General features: G+C 39.8%; 1 protein-coding gene across 3 annotated transcripts in view; it reads left to right on the top strand.

Annotated features, from left to right (window-relative positions):
* ca10a (carbonic anhydrase Xa) overlaps positions 1-22,362 on the top strand; it is a 155,856-nt gene that overhangs the window by 45,951 nt on the left and 87,543 nt on the right. The window lies entirely within an intron of this gene.

The raw sequence follows: 22,362 nt of genomic DNA, 5'->3' as shown, positions 1-22,362 counted from the left end.
CGCCAGATTTAGGTCAGGGACGCGGTGCCCCGGCAGACAATTACACTTATCCATTCTCAGGTTCCCTGTAGTTCACCAGGGTGGTGAGTGAGGTGTTTTCCAGTCAGATGGCAGCTTTCCGGACTATGAAGGCACTGACGTGGCCAGAGCGAGATATGTCTGTTTTGGTGCTTTGATGGAACACTTTGCACTTCGGACATTTCGGTTGTTATCCATCAAGAACACATCAATTATTTACATTTTGACTTATTCCTTTAGCCGATGCCTTTTTCCAAGGTGATTTACAGTTTTAGGTTTGAATACAAAGATATTCAGAATTATTTACCAGTTTATACAACGGGAGCAGGTGTTCAAACCCGGGTCTTTTCCAGTTACGTTGTGACTGCCGTAATCGCTGCACCGCCTGCTGTATAGAAGGCCATAAAAGTTCTTGCATTGTGAGAATACATAAAGTTAATCTAGATAGCATATATTAACAAAATGCCTTATACTTTTTTATTTTTCTGTTGTTTCAGTATTTATTCATTTACTCGATGCCATTGCAGTGACGCTCCTTTTTCATTTGAGCGGTGTTGTCGAGAGCACGTTATTGTTTTCACCAGAACTGTTCATACCGTGGCATTGGATGTTGATGAAGTGAACAAAGATACAAGTGTGGTTGCCATAACATGGAGTTTATTACAGTATGAAGCAGCAAGGGGCTACAGCTATGCAGGATAAATGAAAATATTACCCTTTCAGATTGAGGAACCATTTCCAAGCCAGCCCGTATACCGCATAACTGATTCTCAACCCAGAACCATCACACAAGGTCCCCTCAAATTAACACAAATATTTAAAGTATGTTTCCTGATGCAACTTGCAGGATAGCCCTATAGTACCACTATTGCACTAGAGTGCTATACTCTCAAGCAGTTAAGCAAAGAGTCACATTTGCAAACTCTAGGTAATTTAGAGTCACCAATTCACCTAAAAAGCACGTCTTGACCTATTTTAAAAGGACTGTACTCCCTAGAAAGTCACCTTGCAGCTCTGAACAAGGTCATTAACTCAAAATGCTGCTGTAAAAAAATCCATCTGTATAAATGACAAAAAAAAAAGAAAATTGGACAAAAGTGTCGGCTGGGCAAAGCGATAATAACTACAGTAAAGTCCCTGCAAAAGCTAATGGACTTATGTTATCAAGCACTAGTTATAAGCCAGAGTGTTCTGTCTGGAGGTGGCACAGTGGTGCAGCAGGTAGCGGTGCAATTTCACAGTGCCTGGGCTTGTGGGCAAACTGGCTCAGTCCATGTCAAGTTTGCATGATCTCCTCGTGCCTTCGTGGATTTCCTCTGGGGCCTCCGGTTTCCTCTCGCAGTCCAAAGACGTGCGGCTTAAGTGAGCCGGTGATGCTAAATTGCCTGTGGTGTGTGAGTACCCTGCGATGGACCGGTGTGCCCCCCAGCCTTGTGCCCAGTGGTTCTCTGATGGGCTCTGGACTGCAGCGACAGTGACGAGGACAAACGCTTAGTTAAACTGAGTGTAGTCCGTTTCGTTGCACTAAGACCTCGATGGCTTGCCGAGGCCTTTAACGGGTTCCTCTAGCAGCACGGACTCGCATTGCAGTACAGCACCTTCGTTTTTTAGACTTTAGAAGCACATGCACAAAAAGGTTTGAGGTCTCGCCCATCAATATTTCTGACTTCAAAAATACCTAATTGCATCAATATACACCATTTCTAAAGCGGTGACTCCTGCGTCGCTCAGATTGTTTGCTTTCGATGGAGTTTAAAACTTCTGCTTAATGTCAGTGCCGCCGCGCTGCACAGGGTTCTCAAATTTTTGCTGAGGCATTGTTTTACGGTCTATTTAAGAACATGTGCCAAAAAGGTCATCGCTGTCATTTGACATGAAAAAATGCGATAAACTATTCAACTCAAGGCATACAGCAGCATCAGCAGCTCTATTAGCCGCGGAGTAAGGAACATTTTGAATGGAGATGAATAACACAAAATAATGACTCAAGCTTACATTCAAATAATAATTTCCCTGCGTCAACATTTCGTCTATACTTTTGCTTCAGTATTCAAGTCAGTGTGAAAACATTTTGTTTTGAGACGGAAAAAAAATTTAAGAAAGCGGGAATGTTGATCTTTGTTGAAACACATCTTTTGTACACTGAGACACTGTTTTGGTGTGTTTGAAAGAATCAATAGGTCTGATTATTTGACTTTTAGGGTGAGATTTAGAGATTGCATAGTTTGCATACGCTCACAATACTTCAGACAGAACAAAAAAGAGGGCACCATGGGGCCGAGTAATTTGACACGTGATTCTGTCACTGTACTTATTTGCAGACCTTGAGGAGATTTGTCTCTGCAAACCTTGACCAATTTCATTTCTCTCTCAAAGATTCAGCTGCTGTTAAAATCAGTAATTTCACTTAAAAGGAAGTGTGTGGAGGACCTATTTTGCTGAATGTATCTGCAAAAATAATGCGGGTGTGGAGAAAGACATTTACTTTTAAAAAACACTTATCTGTGGTTTCAAAGTGAAAAAAGCAATGTAAGATTCTGCACACCACATTTTCAATCACACACACAAAGTACTTGCCAGCATCTATATTATACATGTATATATATATATATATATAACAGTATATATATATATATATATATATATATATATATATATATATATACAGTATATACACACACACCTACCGTGGAGCTACCATGGGAAAAGGGTGGTTGTCTTTCAATGTCCTTCAATCACCGTTACTGCAACCGTTTTAAGCAGTAAAACTGCTGCTGCTGTGTATTGACACTCATTAGGCAGCCATTATAAACAAGTTAATGAGAACAGCTAAGTCATTAGGACAAGTTCTTCAAAAATAAGCTCCACTCGTTCATTTTTGTTAAAACTGTTTTTCAAAACCTTTAGGGGAAAAAATCCTAAATTACACACCTGTCTATTATCAGTAACTGCTTGTCTACTGCAGGGTTACACTAGTCCAGAGCAAAGCTTATGGGGGTGATTCAGAGAACAACTTGGACAGGTCATTAGTCCATCTCAGGACACATGCACAGTGAGTCACTCGCACATACACACACTGAGGACAGTTTAGTGATACCATTTCATGATAACATTTTGTCTGAACCGCATTTTTTGGACTGTGGGAGGAAACCAGAGCGTCCATAGTTAACACAAACGTGAAGAGTACCCTTCAAACTTTACTAGATTTGAACCTACATCTTAATCCAAGAGCTATGAGGCACCAGTGTTACCCACTGCACTACTTTGGCACCCAGTCCCTAATATATAGTATGTATCCCTAATATGTAGTAATGAAATGAAGTAAATTTGAAGCCTATTCTAGATATGAGCAGCTATGGGCCTTCTTCTCATTTCCTGTGGTGCCACCAGTGCGCAGCTGTGAAATGTACGTCAGTAATGTATTTGCAGGGTGTTGTCTGTAGTTTATACAGTTGACCCTTGAACAACACGGTTTGCACCGCGCAGGTCCTTATACGCCGATTTTTTTCATTAAATATACTGGAAAAATTTTTGGAGATTTGCAACAACGTGAAAACACTCGCAGACGAGCCATGTAACCTAGAAATATCAAAAAAATTAGGAAAAGTTAGGTATGTTAATGCATAAAATATATGTAGATACTAGTCTATATTATCGTTTATTAACATAAAATATGCACAAATCTATTATAAAAAGTTCAAATTTATCGAAACTTACGCACACGAACACTTACAGACGTACATGGCGCCATTCACAGTCGAGAGAAACGTAAACAAACGTGAAGATGTAGTATTAAATCATAACTGCGTAAAATGAACTGTACTACGTACTGCACTATTGTAATAAATAGTCTATTTTATTGTTTACTACCATAAATTACACACATTTCTTAAGAAAAAATAAAAAAGATTTTGTAAAACTTTACGCACATACGTAAAATGCAAGCGATGCGCAGAACCCTACGAATCCAAAGAAAAATGCCTAGTACACAGTACGTCATAAATGCATAAAATATTGGCATATTTGATCTATTTTCTCATTAAATGAGATGAATATTACACAAACGTATTGTAAAAAGTAAAAGTTTTCAAAAGTTACGGTCCACAAAAGAACTGCGGTTCTGCACGGTTTGTAGGATGACGCTAATCATCTCCGCGTGAGCAGTTCCTACAGTACAGTACTTTAATTGTCTCTTCCTTATGTTTTTCTTAACATTTTCTTTTTTTTTTCTAGCTTACTTTATTGTAAGAATACAGCATTTAATACATATTACATACAAAATACGTGTTAATCGACTGTTTACGTTATCGGTAAGGCTTCCGGTCGACAGTGAGCTATTAGTAGTTAAGATTTTGGGGAGCCAAAAGTTATACGCGGATTTTCGACCGCACGAGGGGTCGGCGCCCCTAACCCTCGCGTCGTTCAAGGGTCCGCTGTATTTCGGAAGAGCAAACTGCGTGCTTTCTGCGAGGGCCGCTCATCGTGGCAACGGCGACGCTGCTGCGGTGTAGGCTGTAGGCACGCTCTTCCTCTGCGGTTCGCATTGACGCCTCTTTACAAAGCACATTTCGGTTCATTTGCTTGCTCTATTAGAGTACATTATTTTTCCTTCACAGAATTATTACGCTTTAGTGTCCTCTTACTGGAGAGAATTTCCACTCAGGCTCCTGCATTTTTATCAGCTAATTTCCCTCTTTTTTTTTTTAAATATTAAATATTCTGCATTGATGGGGAGAGACCTACTCCACAGGACAGTTAATGAACGATAAGGCATTTTACCTTAGATAGTTCCTGCCCATGAAACACTTAAACCAACCCACCCCTTAAAAATTGTAACAGGTACTTGACATTATAAAGGAAGCTACATTTGCATGTAAATTATATTATTAATATATGACTCCATATCCTTACTCTTTTCTAACACTGCTACTGAGAGAAGTAATATAGTTAATTATTAATGAAGAGCAGGGAAACTTTATTCATCTCAAAAGGAATAAAAAGGCTCATTTTGCGTTCCAAAAAAGATACGTATGTGTACTTGGTGGAGGAACATGAACATTCTGACTTTCTTAACGGGGCTGTATGCTTTCAGTGGGGAAGGACCGAATATCGGCCGATCTTTATTATTATGCATTCTATTGAAATGCTGTCTAAATCCCATTTTCCTCACTGGACCTTTCTACCAAAATGAATGAACACTATTCGTACTGAGGATCTGAAGCCCTGTGGGCCCCAGCTGGATAGTTAACCGAATAAGCATGTGTTTACATGTGCATTTAGGTTTTGATGAGTTCGAAGTTGTTACAGGTATACTTCATATACATATGTTTTCATTCCATGCAGGTATAAGGTTTTCGGGAGCATGATCTACTCAGTGGATTCTTTTTAATTGGAAAAACTGTAAATTACGGGAAAGATTTGCCAAGATGTGATTTAGGAGTGTGCCATTTGCAAATTAACCCGCGTTATTGTTGTACTGGGCACTAGTCCAGAGACGAGTAGAAAAGGCTGATTGTTATGAAGGACAGACAGTTGTCAGCACTGCCAGCTCCAGTGCGGAGACTCAAACGGTCTAGTCAAAACACATCTAATTCCATCAGAGTACAGATACATTAAACACTGGGAAAAACACATGCACACACTCACTAACACACAAATGGGGTACCAGTGAAAGCAAAGTGTATTAAAATTTTTGACCAGTACTGTATACAGTGCTAATGGAAAGTATGTGAACCCTATAGGGATGGTCGTTCTATATTGACTATTCAATTTATAAAATCTGAATCTTAAAATAAAATTATGAAGTGAATAGATAATTTGGGGGGGGCGCGGTGGCGGGGTCCTGCCCTCTGGTTGGCCTGGGGTTCAAGTCCCGCTTGGGGTGCCTTGCAATGGACTGGCGTCCCATCCTGGGTGTGTCCCCTCCCTCTCCAGCCTTACGCCCTGTGTTGCCAGGTTAGGCTCTGGCTCCCCACAACTCTGTATGGGACAAGTGGTTTCAGATGGTGTGTGTAGTGTGTATGGATGATTTTGATTTGCACACCTGATTCCACCTGCCTACTCAGTTTAACCCTTTGTTTGAAAATCGGTGACCAATTTGTTTTTGCACCCAAACTACTTCTGTTTTTCTGCTACACATGATTTCCTCTAAATGAACATATGGAATTGTTAATAACACACCTATTACGTGAGAAGAGAACGACTAGCTCTGATTAAATGACCATTTTGTGGTAAAACTAAGGGGCGCAAGGGGTTCCCACGCTTCCAGCAACACAGTATATGAAAGAATCTATACGGCTAGAGATGTGTGAATTTTTTCCAAAAGACAAACTTGGATGCACACGGAGATACCTGCAGACAAAACACACATGCTGAAGCAACCACACACACCTGCAGGAACACACATAAACACACACTTTCTCACAACAACACACATCTCCCCGTTTCAGTAAATATACCCTGAGACACACACATGCACACACACACACACACACACAGCAGAGATTGCTGGTAAGCTGCTTCTGCATGAGGGGGAACATCTAGCCCCTGGCTCAGTGTTTATTTTAATCGTCAGACATGAGGAGCCATGCAAGTCTTCTCATTACATCCTGTGCAGTGGGCTGCATGCCGTGGACTCGCTGTCATTCCTACAAGATAGGCAGTGCCCTGTGCGGGGAGGAAATCCGAGCAGGGTTAAGCCCAAGGATTTGGGCTTTTCAGCAGTATTTCACTTCTTTTTTTCTCTCTCTTCTCTTAATCCAGAGGCACAACAGGGCAGCTGTATTGTATTCTCTAAATAGTCTCCAGCTTTAGGGGACTGTAAAATCGGAGCTGGGTATTTTCATGGCTTTTAGATGTTGACTGCTTGACGAAACCATATCGATAACAAGCAAGGTAATTCACAGCTGTAACAGCTCTGAAACAGCACTCATTTTTTAATATACGTTTCTGTTTAACTAGTTGACACTCATGCCAGAACAATGCACTTTTGACCACTTACTGCAAAAATCCTGGTATATTTAATTTTCTTAAATCTTAAAGGGAAATGTCATGCCTTCTTGCTAATGTCCATAGCTTTAAAATCTGCTTCTGTTTATTTTCTATTTGTCTGGGTTGTCGATGACCGCAGCACTTTTTTGGAATTATGTTATGAAAAATGATGCTACAGTTGAAGGATCTGTCAGTTCTGCATAAAGGCTTTGAGGAAACACTAGATGTTTTGTCTGTTTTTTCTAAAACGTCCCTGAATTCTTGTGGCATATTATTCAGCAGATGCTTTTCTCCGAAGCAACTTCCAGTGAACTCTATGTAGTGTTACCAGCCCACACACTTTATTCACTGCGGTGACTTACACTGCTAGATACACTACTTACACTGGGTCACTCATCCATACATCAGTGAAACTGACTTCCTCTCTGTGATACTCACACACTGTGGGGGAACCTGAACACCATGTCTTTTGACTGTGGGAGGAAACCAGAGCACCCAGAGGAAAGCCACGCAGATACAGGGAGAACATGCAAACTTCATACAGACTGAGCAGAAATCGAACCCGTGTCCTTTCATACCCCCCAGGTGTTGTGAGACAGCAGTACTACTCGTTGTGCCGCCCCTCCGCCCCTCCGCCCCTTGTGGTTTGCCTTCACAAATAGGGTTGTTTTCCTTTTTCTGTCTTTACACACATTATCACATAATCTCAACAGAGTAATTAACTTTGCTACAAGAGACAGTAAGCCCTCTATTAGCTGATCACACTTTCCTGAGCCATTTAATGCATTATTCAGTGTCAGTGGTATACTTTACACAGTGAATGTGATGTATTATAAAACTCAGACAGAACTATCTCAAGTTGTCGTGCTCAACAAGAATAAACCATCCACCTGTATAACATACATTCACTAGACAGGCGCGGTTACAGCATTAACGTTAAATCTACAGTAATACAACTAGATGTTGCGTATAGCTAAATTCCAAATATACTTTAAAAATATTTCTGACTTCAGTGGATTTTTTTGGCTTTGTAGCGGTTGTTCACAAATATATGTAATACGCAAGTGCATATGTTTTGCAGCTCAAAAAGCAAAATTCCAGATTGACTTAATTTTAAATGAGAGTTAAGATATAGTTTGCTTTATTGTCCTTGAGCAAGAGTCAAGTTGTTGCGAAATACAGTATACAATAACACAAACAATAAACTATTGTTTTCCACCCAATTTTTACACTTTAAGGTATACACATATGTGCATATTTAACTTTTGATGTAAGAAGCATCATATCGCATCCTGTTTTGGTGAGATACATTTTTCAGCTTAATGTTCTGAAGTATGAGCTAAATATGAGGTCATTTCCATGCAGTAACTGGCAGATCCTTGTCATTTGCATAATTATGTGTTTTTCCATGAACCCCGCCTCACCTAAGATGTGTATTCCCTAGCTCTCCTGTTACTGACATTCATAAAGGTTGCTCTTATTCTTCATTCAGAGATGTATGATTTATTTAGAAGCATAAGCCTTTTTGCTGTTTGACTGTGCTCAGAATCGCAGTTTAAAATAAAAAAAAGCCCTTGTCTTTGGACAGAGTCCAAACAACGTCCTGTTGTTAACAATAGATTGCCTAAAAGCATCTCTCAGAATACTCAGAATTGTAAATCCATGTCTTGCGAATTTCACTGTGGAACGATGTGCTGAGAATACAAACGCTTGTCAGTGTTCCTGACAGGTGCACCAGAGGAGCTAGTAGAAAACCCGTAGAGAGAATGGTAATTCTCTCTGGGAGAGAGATGGCTGCTTTATTAGCCTTTTCCTTAAGTTTTGACAATGAGTGAAAAGCACCGTTGTCAGATTCCCAATTAAGGGAACCTTATTTCTCCCCAAAGTGAACTTCATCCTTGCACCCCTTATGTTTGTTGATTACCCAGCAACAAATAATCCACGGAGGCTAAAAAACGTAAAGTCATTTGCACTTCAGCGTAATGGAAGCATGGTCTTTTACAATCTGGACGTGAAGTGCTTTGAGATTTGTTTGAAAATCGGTGACAATGTCAAATACGACTATTCCTTCCCTGGCATCTTAAATTTTTGGAACTCTTTCCCCTTTGTCGCAGTAAACATGTTCCAAGCATCAATGGTTCTGGTATGGTGTTACACGATGTATATTTAAAATTGGTGTTTTGCACTTTGATTTCAAGAGGTTTCATACATCCATTGTCAGCAACTGCCTGCCCTGGGCAGGATTGCAGGAGGCTGGAGCCCACTTGGCAGCACGGTGCGGGGCCGGGATTGTGCCCAAGGATGGGATGCCAGTCTGTCGCAGGGCATCCCAGGCAGGGCTCGAACCCCAGACCCACCACACAGCAGGCACCGGCTGAGCCTGCTGAGCCCCCCGAGCCCCCATGCCCCCCGATTAGGTTTGATACACCAGTTCATAAAAGAGGTGACCTGATTTTTTTTACCAGTAATAAACTGATTTTTCACCTGATTTTGTTATTGCAATGCCCCTCATACTCTAATTTTGGAAATGAACATTTCTGCTCCAAAATGTTTGCTGTAGTGTACAATCTCTTATATATTACACTTGTTAGATAAAAATTTAATTTAATTAAATTGTTAACCTGTTGTGACCATAGACAACTCAGAAAACGCTTGTTCGTGTCAGTTCTTCAGTCTGTGGTTTTACTGCAGTCTAAAACAGTCATTAACACCAACAGGAACTGAAGGTTAATCTGGGTTAAAACAGTAGAGACAAGAAAGAGATAAGTTGTGCAAAATGTCACAAACAATTGTAAAAGACAACAAACCGAGTAACTCCTGTCTATAAAACAATCATGAATGCCATAAATATTAACAGGACACATTAGAACACCTTACAGCACTATGTGGCCAGGAGTGATGGGAAAGCTCCACCCGCCCGCACTAACGTCCCAAAAATGCAACTCGTTTGACCCACTGCTAAAAACCACATTTAGAGATGCACTCTACCACTGAGTTCTATTCTGAGCAAAGTCGTTCATTTATTCATTTGTAGGCCATTGGATATGGGTCCACAGAAGCATCTTTATCACTTTTCTTCCTTTAATAGACACATTCACACGCACAAATGCTTTGAGGATGCTTGCTTGGTCCATCAGTAAATTCGAGACTCAGCCAAGTAAGAGAGCCAGGGAGACAGAGGTGTGGCTCTTGGTCTTTCCCATCTCTGTATAAATAGTGAAGCTGTCTCGCCCGGCAACCACCCAATACACCCCGCCGTGACTCTGCTCGGCTTTTCTTCTCCCAGCTGTAAATATTTAATCTGCCCCCTGTCGCTACTGGAGGCCTACGGTGTCCATACATAGAAGGCACCCAGTGAACGAGAGCATAACAGTGAGATGTAGTCCATTTGTTTGTTCTGTCAGATCAATATTGTCTCACTTTGCACCAAAATCAGGCTTGGTGACCATCCAAATGAGCTTTTAAACATTTGAAGAGAGCAGTAAAAGAGGCGCATTCTCTATTTTGTGTCTACGTGGTGCAGGCACCTTCTTTCATCTCCCTGATGGCACAACGGATTTAAGAATCACTTGCTGGTGGCAAATCAACCTCACACTGCATATATAGCATTTTGCTTTTGTAAAGGAGGATGGAAACTGTATGCGAGATTAAAGTGTTGTCTGAATCCTGCCTTCAGCTCTGTTATTCATGACCAGAAGCTTCTCCAGGAAATCATCTGCAGGGTCCTTCTGCTGTTGTGCATGCCAGCTCTACCACTGTATCAGTGGATTAAATACATTAAAGTATATTTCTGCTAAGGCCCCACATGCCTCTTTAATATGGTCATACTACTGTTTCTGCATTGTGCCAAGGGACATCAAGAAATTCCCATTAGTAGGTTCTCCAAGCCCTTGACATTTTTGGGTCAGATAAAATAAATAAAATGTGTTGTGTTGTTTCCAGAGAGATAGTGTGTGTAAGCTTGCACTCTGTTTGTGATTTGCTCCAAGCAGATACCTTTGCAATTTTTGACACATCTTCAGGAAAGTTGCTTTCTGTATGTGATCTTTAAATGATTCTTTTTCTTAAGCAGACTTCTATTTTTGGAAGCAGCTGGATGAGGCTCGGTTTAAATAAATTCAAGGCAGAAAATTGGAGAAATAGGTCTGTCTATGCAGAAACCATCATCTGCTGTGTGTTCCTGAAATAGCTGTTTTCTAAACAGTGTTGCTAAGTAAACAGAACGATGCGCAGGCCTACGACCGCCACCGTGTTCTATATGAATTACAATAAATGTCGGGTAAATTCAGCCAGAAACTGGTCTGTTCAACTTCGTAACGAAGAGAAAGGTGGCATTAGCAGCATGCACCTAGGCATATTTCCTCAAAAAATGTCCATTAATACACCCTTTTGTTTCGCTCTTTAATCGAGCCCAATCGTTTATTGACCATGTTCATTTTGTGCGGAACCAGGAGAGTCTTTACTGGCAGTGCATACATTGCTTTTTTACAGTAGGTGCGCTCCCTGCCCTTCAAGTTCTATGGTCTATTATTTCTACAACAAAAGCAGAAGCAGCATTAGCTTGTTACGCACATTAATCTGTATTTTTCCATTACTCATCTGTGGTAAGGGGGTATGATGGTGCAGCGGGTTTGGACTGTGCCTGCTCTCTGGTGGTCTGGGATTTGAGTCCCGCCCTGTGTTGCTGGGTTAGGCTCCGGTTCGCCGCGACCCTGCTTGGGACAAACGGTTTCATGCTATGTGTGTGTAATCTGTGGTAACTAACAGAGCTTCACTGGAAGAAAGAGATAGTTCTTCGGTTGGGTACTTTGGATTGTTTGATCATTGTCTTTCTGTCGATTTCTGTTCCGCATACCGAAATTTTCTGCCTAATTCATTCGTTGGGAACAGCATCTGTTTCTGAGACTCAGTATACCGCAACTCTGTGTTAAGTCTGGATTAAATGTTTGAAGTTAATATTGAAAGTTCTTTACTCACTTGCTGTCTGACTGCTTGCTGAAAAGTAGACATCAGGCAGGGCGACAAGTGATTACATTCATGTACAGCGCCAGTCAAAAGTTTGAGTACACTTGCTGGGAACTAATGTTTTTCCACATTCTGAATTTCTTAACAAGCGTGAGCAAGAAAACAGCCGACATGTCTCTCCCGCTCCTCTACATGGTAACTTGAACTGATACAATATTCTCCTGCACTTGTATAAGAAGAACTTTAAGTAGGAGAGCTGCAGATCTTGTCGCTTGCTTTCCAAGGGAACCCTTTCACCAACACATTTTACGTCTCTTAGTTGGCTGAAACTCTCTTTCGGAAGCGGCAACGTAAACATCAGCATTTTTAAAATAATTTCCAAACTCCATCAACACACCACAGAGCCCACCGGTTCGGAAACTATCAGGAGCTCTTTTTATCACACTATCAGTGCTCAGATCTAGGACTTAAAACCACAGTCCCTTAAGCTGATTGTTCTAACAAAACACACAAAACCTTTTTATGCCAATGCAGCAAGTTGTTCATTTATTATTTTGCCGAGAGGTTAAACCCTCATATCAAAGGATTCCGGCAAAATGTTGTTTTTTTTTTTCTTTTTTTTTTGTTTTTAACTTCTAGCTTGTCTCGTGCATCCCTCACCAAACCATAAGGGATTATGTGTACTTTTTTAACGTATGCTGTCCGCAGAGGCTATTGTACCACAGTAGCATAATCACATTAATTCCCATCGCACGTATTTTGTCAGAATCACCTCAGGCTGTGCTCCTGGCTCTGAGTGCTGTTCACAAAGGTGTTTAGTCCTGTATAAAAATGTAACAAAGTCTTGGTCCTGTAATATTGTATCGAGATCCATATGTTATTATTTACAATTGTGTCAATTATATTTTATTTTTGTCATGATTTTATTTCTTTATATTACTGCAGGTATGAGCTGAAGCATTAAGTCACTAGCACTTATTTTCAAGGGTGGCAAAACAAGATATTGCTTTTCAGGCAGCATAATCAGTGAGTCAATTCAGATATTGAATATTCAGATTGCAATGGCAGATGAGCGAGAAAATATACTGTGCTCCACAGCAAATGCCCTGGGTGACTGAAGCACAAAGCCTTGCAGAATTTCAGAGCATACAAAATGATTGAAGTACCAAGTCCAAGAGCTCTCATCGCCTTTCTCATCAGAGCACAAAGACAGACCCACAGCCCCTACTCCCTAGCTTATGCTGTAGTATTAGCTGGTCCAGGACATGAACCTACGTAGCCAAGCATTGCCGGTCAGGGGCCTTTAACACTGAAATAGCCTTATGAGAGAATTATATTATATACAAACCAATTTAATTGCCTGCTCAAACAGATAATGTCTTGTTCTAGTCTAAAAAAATCCTTGTGTTACAGTAGTGACCACATTCCTTGTAAACACAGACTGTTTGGGAGGATTTCATGCTTTCACTTGACTTGTGATGTAACCATAGTTGCTGACCTTTGGCCTTAAGTGCATTTACTCTAGATGGTGTGCTAATGCCTGCTGTAGTCAGAATTGCACTGGAAGTCAAATCTGCACATCCGCACATCTGTCGCCTTCCCTCTACCAGGCATGCAGCCCAGATTTGTCTTTGTAGTTTAGAACTGATTAGATTTTTTTAGTACCCTCCAGTGTGTTCAGTATGAGAGAGTTTCCATTATTTGTGGAAACTTTTCATTTCTTATTTTTCCCAAGTGAAGTTATTAGCAGTGATGAATGTAGTTTTGGCTAAGAGTGAATTTGCCATTTCATGGTGCTCAAATAACCACTGTGGCCAAGGCCAAAAAAATCCATCACCGTTTCCCACAATATTATTCTGAGTGTATGCCAAGCAGATCAAACAGAATCTCATGGAAGCATCACTGTCACCCTGCACGCTGTCCTCCATTCTTCTTTGTGGATGAGGGGGGCGCTTTGCTGTTCTGGACAGGATCCTTCTTCATGGATAATGCTATGGCGATGGGTCGCTGTGCCAAACAGCATCCTTCATGGATCATGGCAGTAATTTGCTGTTTCAAACAGGATCCATTTTTGTGGATGATGGAAGAGGTTCACTGTATAGAATAGTATCCTTCTTCACGGATTATGGGGTGTTTCACTGTTTCTAACGGGATCCTTCTTTGTGGATGGTGGCAGTGGTTTTGCTGCATTATGTGTAAATAGGCAAACTAAAGAGAATTCACATTGGTCAGCCACTCCTTCACACCTTGCCAACCCTCTCACCCTTTTTGATGAAAGGATATTTATGATTTTTTTAGTAATCTATATTTCTCATGTAGGTGGCTTAATTATGGGAAAAGTATAGACTACACTACTTCCTACAGATTATTTACTGGCAAATATATTTCAGGCCTGATTTAAAAATATTGAAGGTGATGTGTTGGCATATGGAGTAAATTAGCTCCTTATGTTGCAAATGGACAAGGTAAAATTTTATGTGAAAACATTTTCCAGTTTGTTTCTTTCTTTCTTTCTTTGTGACATTTTCTCCACTTATCATTTTCTAAAATATTGGTCCATAGCAGAGTTAACACCTCCTGTGTTGACAGTAAAGAGCACAAGTGTAAGACCATGTTAATTGAACTCAGTTTCACTGTATTTACAGTCATGTCTGTTGTTCCTGAGTGTTAATGACTAATAAGAAACGTTGTATATGTTTATGGGATTAATAACTCAACAATCGGAACTTAATATGAGCTAATATAGATTGCATATTTTAAATTTAGTTGGTTTAAATTAATTTTCATTTCAACATAGCTCAAAGTTAATACAAAATTGACATCTTACAGTATATTACTTGTATATTGTCGCTATATCCAGGATTTTTGTGGAATAATTTCGTTCTTGTGAATAAATCCAAGAGCTGTCTTATTTATTAAGGTTTTCTTGACTTATCTGCAAGTGTGACTTTGGATTTGCGAAGAAAATGATTCATGAAACAAATATCCAGTCCCACTTGTGCTCTAATGCTGTGGAGCCAGTGTGTTAACACTTAGTTTCTTAGAAAAGTTGTGTATTTGAGTGAGGTTTTCAAGGGTATTGTTCCACTGATCCAACACTTACTATCACATCACAAACCAGTAGCTGTTCTTCCAATGATCAAAATAACAGTTGAAACATTTATACAATCAAAATGTGTTCAGTTTAAATATTCGAAAGGCTTATGTGTAATTGTAAGGTCAAGAATGAATAGACATTTAACTAAGACCAACAGAATGTCTCTTGTCACCTGGTGTGTCTTGTTAAACTTTCACAGACAGCAGAATAATGAATTAAAGTTTTGTACTCGACAACACAGATGAAGGCCAGGAGCCAGTCACATCCTTTCTGCAACCACTCCATCTTTCGCCTACTCTACCAAAAAACATGAGCCATAGCAATTTGTCAGGTGCTATGTGGACTTTTGCAGCCCACACTGCTAGAGATATGTGTGTGTGTATGTATGTGTGTATATGTGTGTATATGTGTGTGACCATGACCGCATATTCTGGTAATGGGAAAGGAGCCATGGTAGATTACAAAGTGTAGAAAACTATCAGCCCATCTGTACACATCCTGGAATCAGGGATTTTTGTTTCACAAAGCCAGCTATTTGTTGAATTCTGCCAACAGAAGGCAAAGGGCCTGCTCTTCAGTGCCTAGAGCTAGTGAACTAGGATGGCTTTCAGCTCTAATACTCTGTTTTTTCATCAGTAAGGGATATTTAAAGAAGTGGGTGACCCGACATTATCCCCTGCTCTCTCTTGTTTCACCCCTTCCTGCCCTTGGCTTCCATATTCTTGGGACAGTCCTACCAGAGGGAATGGTAGTTTGCTCTGCTTACAGTCATCTTCTTCTTTAAAATGACTACTGACAGGCTTAATGATGACTGACGCTGCAAAATGCTGTAATGCCAGTTTGGGGAAATAAATATTGAAAGAGGGACTAGCAAGTTAGGATGGCCTTGTTGTTCTCTTTGTCTCATTACCGGTACTCATAAAGCACTGAGCTCTGTTGACTCATTTAAGTCTCCTAGGAAAACAAGTTCTTTTCCATCTGCTTTGTTATTTAGTTATTTATTTATTGTTTTCTATTTTTTACTCACAGTGCCCAGACACATTCCCTGCGTGACTGCTTGAGTAGGAGTGAAATCGGTGAACTGCGTGCCATTTTAAACCTTATTCCAGTCTTTTTTCATGTTCCTACAAGACACACATTTTGACTGGGTGATGCTTCAGAGTGTATTTATGCATTTAATTATGTTTTGGGTTCCATGGCCTAAGGTGATATGAGCTGCTCTCACGGAAAGGCAGGACAAAGATAAGACTGCTTAATGACTTGTAAGAGGGAGATGATTTGCAGATGCAATGAAAGCTTTAAGATTAATCCAAAAGAGACTCGCAGTGTCGTGTGGCAGGCAGAGAGAGCTAAATGGCTGGGAAAAATAATTCTCACAGCTAACAGCTCCATGGTTATGGAATAATTCTAAGGGACTGTATGAAGGAAAATCGGTTTTTACTTTTTGGTTACTTTGCTCTGACCATGACATAAAGCTGTGCTCTAAACCCAAAACTGTTTCCCATCCCAAGTGTCCAGATGACCCTGAAAGACTCTTAATACTTTGTTACACACTTGTTACTCTCCACTGGAATGTGAAATCTTATTCAGGCTCCAAATCTGAGGCCCCGGCAGATTAGTCATGTCCAATGTATTTTACATTTGTTTTTCACTTCTCTTGCACCCATCCTCATATAAATCCATTTCCTTAAATCCTCCTCATCTGCTCATTGAGTCCTCCTCATCTGCTCATTACCCACCCTTAGTCTCCTCCTTCTGAACATGTACATGGTTTTCAAGGTGCCTGTAGAACATCGCAAAAAACCCCAAGTAAAGAGAAGGCTAGGGACACTTCAAAATCTGCAAAAAAAAGAAAAAGAGATGAGGGAGCCGTTAATCTCAGTCTGAACTCATATCAGTGGTAAACATTGCAAAACAAGTTTATAGGGTCTGGTTGATTTGTCAACTAACCCATTGGTCTGAGGATGTCAGGGTTGTGTTCAAGCCCTTAATCCCCTACAACTGGTACTCTTGCTTCAGCAGTTTCAGTATGGTGTTAGAACCTTGATCAGTGAGAATTTCATTAGGGAATTAGGGAATCCTACTCGAAAAGAGCTACCGTTCTAACTTAGATACAAGGTTCATAGGGTTAAGAGCTCAAGGTATTTTATGACAAAATCACTGAATATAAATCTGAAGTGGTTTGCTCTCCTGCTCTTTTTCAACAGGCCTTCAATTTCCTTGCCAAGTGACTCAAAAGGAAACCTAACTGTTGGTAGGGGTTGAAGGAGGACATCAGCTGTCTGCTAGCATTCAAGCCAGATTTTGCTAGTATTTTCAGATAGCTAGTCAATAATTTCTGCTTCACTGAGTAGTGTACACATGAAATAGAGTAATGTAAAAAAATGGAGCATCACACATCTCATGGGTACAATCTCTTTGCACTGCTTGCCAGAGTTACACTGATAGTGTGACAGCCCATCCTCAAGGTAGAAACCCTCCCAATCACACTGCGGACTGCCTGTTTTTTTTTTTTTTTTTTTTCAAAATCTTCCATTATAAGAGAGCCAAAAATAGGAACTCTTTTTGCTTCTGGGCAATATAGCTTGGAGGAACCCCATAAGTAAATTTTCCTCCTGGGTATCCACAACATTGTGCTGGAATTTCTCCTTTCATCACTGTCTTTTAGCTATGCTGGGTTTTCTCAGGAAATACCCTCTATTTTCTGAAGTTAAAGAGAGCTAATCAAGGTAAATTCTTTTAACCTGAACTTACCTGGCTGACCATCTTGCATCTTGCTCAAATGAAAGCTTCGTAGCATGTACAGCTGTTTGGCCACAGGTCAAACAGAGAATCCTGCTGTGTTCTCCAGGACAGGATAAGATCCCATTGTATTTCAACTTGGTTCTAACTATGTGCCTGAACCACCAAATGCTGCTGTGCTCCATTAATCTATCAGTTATGTGAAAGCTGTTGGGCATAAAGTGGTGTTTTGCAGCTCAAAACTTGCAAATCAGGATGAAAATTCCTTTAAGATAAATGTCTGCCTAGATTGATTCCATAATTCACTCTTTGAGTTGCAAATACATAGTACTTTTCTCCCACTTCCCCCGACACAGAGGAGTACTGATCTGTTTAAAGAGAATGGATCATTTTCATAGAATCCAAAGTTTTTAAAATCTGAAAAAAACTGTGAAGTTTATGTAGCCAATTCTTGATTCTCTCTCTCTTGACAAAGGGAGTAACTTAATTCCTCAGTTTGTTGCTGACCATCAGCAGACTAGGAATAAGCAAGAAAATATACAGTCAGCAACCACTATTAGGTACAATTAGTTGGTATTGACAGGGGAATGTGCAGGGTATCGGAGTAAAGCTTAGGTACATGAATGCATGTCCATGTGGCCTTCTGCTGCTGTAGCCCATACGTTTCAAGGTTTCAGGCATTAAAAGGCCTTTCTGCGCACTGTAGTGCCTAAAATTTTCAGGAGAGTGCCCATTTCTGGTGGAACTTGTGAGGCTTGTATTAACAATTACAAAATGTTTAAAGTCACCTAAATCACACAATTTGTCAATTGTAAAATTCATTCCAACCGTTACTGGACCTCTCAACTCTGTGATTTCCTAACTTCACTTCATGACTATGGAGGTTCAAGCTGATTGCTTGGATAGCCAGGTGTACCTAATAAAGTGGCTGATGAGTTTAAATAAACCGCTCACATTAACTTGCATTTAGTTTTTTGAGATGACATAAATTCTGTGTAATTTCTGAACTTTCTCAGACAACGATCTTGTTTGTGCATTACACCTTCCACTTAGTCACCTTCTACTTATAAGGTCAATATTCACCTCATTCCGAAATGGATGGTACATGTTGGCTAAGGGTTCCATCTGGTTCAGTGTTAGCATTAGACCAGATGGCATAACACACAGATTGGCAGCTGTGAAGCACTGGCTTTACCTGCTTTTTTTACCATGCCGCTTATCATTAACTCTCCCCTACTGTTCACTTCTCCTTTCTCTGCATCAACCTTGTATCACTCTCCGTTTGTCCTGTCCTTTCTATCTGGTATGTTTTAATCATTATGGAAATACCTGGGGTTCACTTTATAGTCTAATTTCACTATTGCCCTCAATTTGCTATAGACGGATCAAGAAGTAAGCAATGAGGCAAAGAGAAAGGGTATAAAAAATAAATACATTAAAGGAACTTCATTCTACTTACATTTTTAGAATTTGTTTCAATGTACTGCCCTACTGTAATGAAAATGTTGATGAAAAAAATTCACAGTAATTATAATTACTATATTTAGCTCTAGTTTTATGTTTCATTTTGCTCAGGATCTCAGTGTAACTCTGCATTGACAATTGAAACAAAAATTCTTAGCAAGTAATTCTGAAGGTGATCATTTTACTGTTTATAACATCGGGACTAGTTGTCTATCTGACTAAAACTATTTGCATTTAACTGCTGAAAGTGTTAAACTGTAATCCATGCTATTTTATAATTATAATTGTTTTGTTTGCTGACTTGCTTTATCCCAGATATTTTATCATCTGATATTATGTACTGTATGTATTTACTGGAACACACATTTGGTCATTGTGTCTATTCTTCCATTGTCTTCTTTTTCCTTCCTGGGCAGATATGTGTTCATAGTAGCATAAAAAGTTATTTAGTTTTATTTAGCAGTTCTGTTTCATTGATCATCTCTCTATGCGGTGTAATGTAAATGTCAAGTGAAAATGCTTTTTGATTTATGGCAGGTATGAAATGTATGACAGTATGAAAAACACCCAAGGCATCCTTTACAAGAGCAGATGCTGGCACCTGATATAAATATTTTACCTGTTAACATTACATCATAGTTTTCAGAAACCGAAAATTAGAAGAATTGGTTCAGATTTTCTAAAAGTAATCAATGCAGTTGTTGATCTGGTTGTTGTAACAAATATTGTAATGTTTACAAAAGCCTAGGAGCATTAATGACCCTTGTTCATACCCTATATCAGTGTGTGTCTGCTGTTTCTGCATGATTTGATCCTCCTGAGTCTGCGGGCCTCTGTGCCACGTTGATGCTATTCCGCTGCCGCCAGGTTATATATCCCTGACCATTAACAAATGACAGGAGGAGTTAAGCTGAGTGACGCATTTATTGTTCAATGACTGGACCAGATTAATGAGATGTATCAACTCAAGGTGTTAGGAATTCATCGGCATTAGAGGGCAAGCAGTAACAAGTGTCATGGGCCATTTTAGCATTTACAAGAGCCCTGCACCCCATGATGCTCACAGCTTGTTTGCTCCTGGAGTGTTCATTTTTCATCCAGGGTCTGATGACATTACAATGATTTAAAATAAAACAAAAAATTATGTTGGAGAAAACTTAATGTTCGTGGATTTCCATGAGGAGAGCATGACGCAAAACCTGAGTTATCTGATATACTACATAGTTGTTTGATTACTAGTACATAACTAGAAAAGAATATAGTCATTTCATTACACTTCATCCATTTAGTTTTTTTAGAAATATAATTAACCATAAAAAATGAAAGTGATATAACAATGCATTTCCACATATATCTGAAAAGATTAGACGTTAGATTACAGTTGGTCATTCAAGTCACTTGATAGTTAACAGTACACACATGTCTTGTCTACATTAATGCAAAACACCATCCACAGTATCTCAATGATGATTTAAAACGCTGAGCAGCATAATATTTTAAGAACCAGTTGTTACTGAGGAATAATTCATACCCTTTTATATTATTTTAGCATTTTAATTAATATTTAGATTCTCATTCTTTATAATATTCCCTGTAGTAAGGCTTTACTGGTAAGAGGTTTTATTTCCTGTGGTGTGTTTATTGCTTTTATTGTTTATGCAATCCTTTATTCAATTCTTACAGCATCATAGTGGGGGTGGAGAACAGAAATGCATTTGAAGCACCATCGTGCCTACAGTTTGCCTAACGCCCCCCCCCCCCCCCCCCCCCAGGGGATCAGAATGAACTTCCCCGGTACTGTCTGCATGTTCGTGATTGTTTCCTTCTTCCGCAGTGTAATGAAATCAATATCTCAAGTCCTGCCTATGTAAACAGGGAGTAAAATATCCCCATTAGCTTTATGGCACAGTTGGGCCCAGACATTTAGACACTCCCTTTTCAATGTAGAGAAGGAAATAATTAATGGGGGGTTTAATAGATGTTCATACCTTCTGAGACCCTCTTCGTTTGCCCTCTGCTCTTCACTCAACTTTAATATATCAGGCTGGAGGGCATAATGCAAGCATAAGTAATTAAGCACTGCAAGAATAAATTGCCTTATGGTGTAATTTAGGTCATGTGATGTTATGGTCATCAGTCCAGTTCAAAGGAAAAAGAGACATTGATGCCTTTAGCTTTGCTTTTTTATGATAGTCGTTGTTTAGGGTTAGTGGTGAAAAATGAAGTACAAGGTTTACGCTCTTGCACTTCTATTGGAGTTGCTTATTTATTCATTATCCAGGTTGATGCACTTTTGACAGAATCAGTTTGACATTTTTTTTTATGTTATTTTCTGTTATTGTCCTGCGACCAATTAGTACAGTCACATATTGTGCTGTGACATTTGGATTCAACCTTGAAAAATATTCCATCTTTCCAGAAAACCAAACCTTCACTGTTGTCATGAGCAGCTCTTTAATAGCATTTTTCTGCCAAAATATTCATTTCTGCTACCTGATTTGCTGTAGCGCTGTTAAACAGCCGGAGAGAGAAATCCGTAATCTTACTTTTTAAAGCAGTGGACAGATATCTTGGTATATGAACTCACGATATGTCTACGGCCATTTCTAGAAGTGACGAGAAGAAGAGGAATTGCCGTTAATTTGAAATAGCAAATGGATAATAAATAGTGGCAGGCAGTAATGCATGTCTCTCTGTCGTTCCACCCAGACTGGAGTGGCTGTGTAGGAGGTGCTGTACATTACTGGCACTGGTAGCTCTGCCCTCCCAATAGCCGCCTCCTGCCGTGCTTGATGCATCTTTAGCGCTATCAAGGGGTAATAATTACGTGTACATTGGTGACGGAGTCTGTTTTTTTTTTTTTTTTTTTTTTTAACATATCGATTTCACCCACTGACTTTCCAAACTAAGCTGTACTTTTCCTGTAATTTTCAGGAAGATGTAGTGTCAGGGGTGTCTGGATTTTTTCCTCTAACCTTCTCTCTCTGCTCGCCATGTCTGAGAACAGCATTACTGTCTGACTCAATAATATCTTAAACAAGAGATGGCTCAACCATTCTCTAATGTATTTATTTTTGCCTCCTAGA

The sequence above is a fragment of the Scleropages formosus genome, chromosome 20 (assembly GCF_900964775.1).
Source record: "Scleropages formosus chromosome 20, fSclFor1.1, whole genome shotgun sequence".
NCBI classification, from domain to species: Eukaryota; Metazoa; Chordata; class Actinopteri; order Osteoglossiformes; family Osteoglossidae; genus Scleropages; species Scleropages formosus.
The sequence above is the reverse complement of the archived record's forward strand: the minus strand, read 5'-3'. Positions and strand labels throughout refer to the sequence as shown.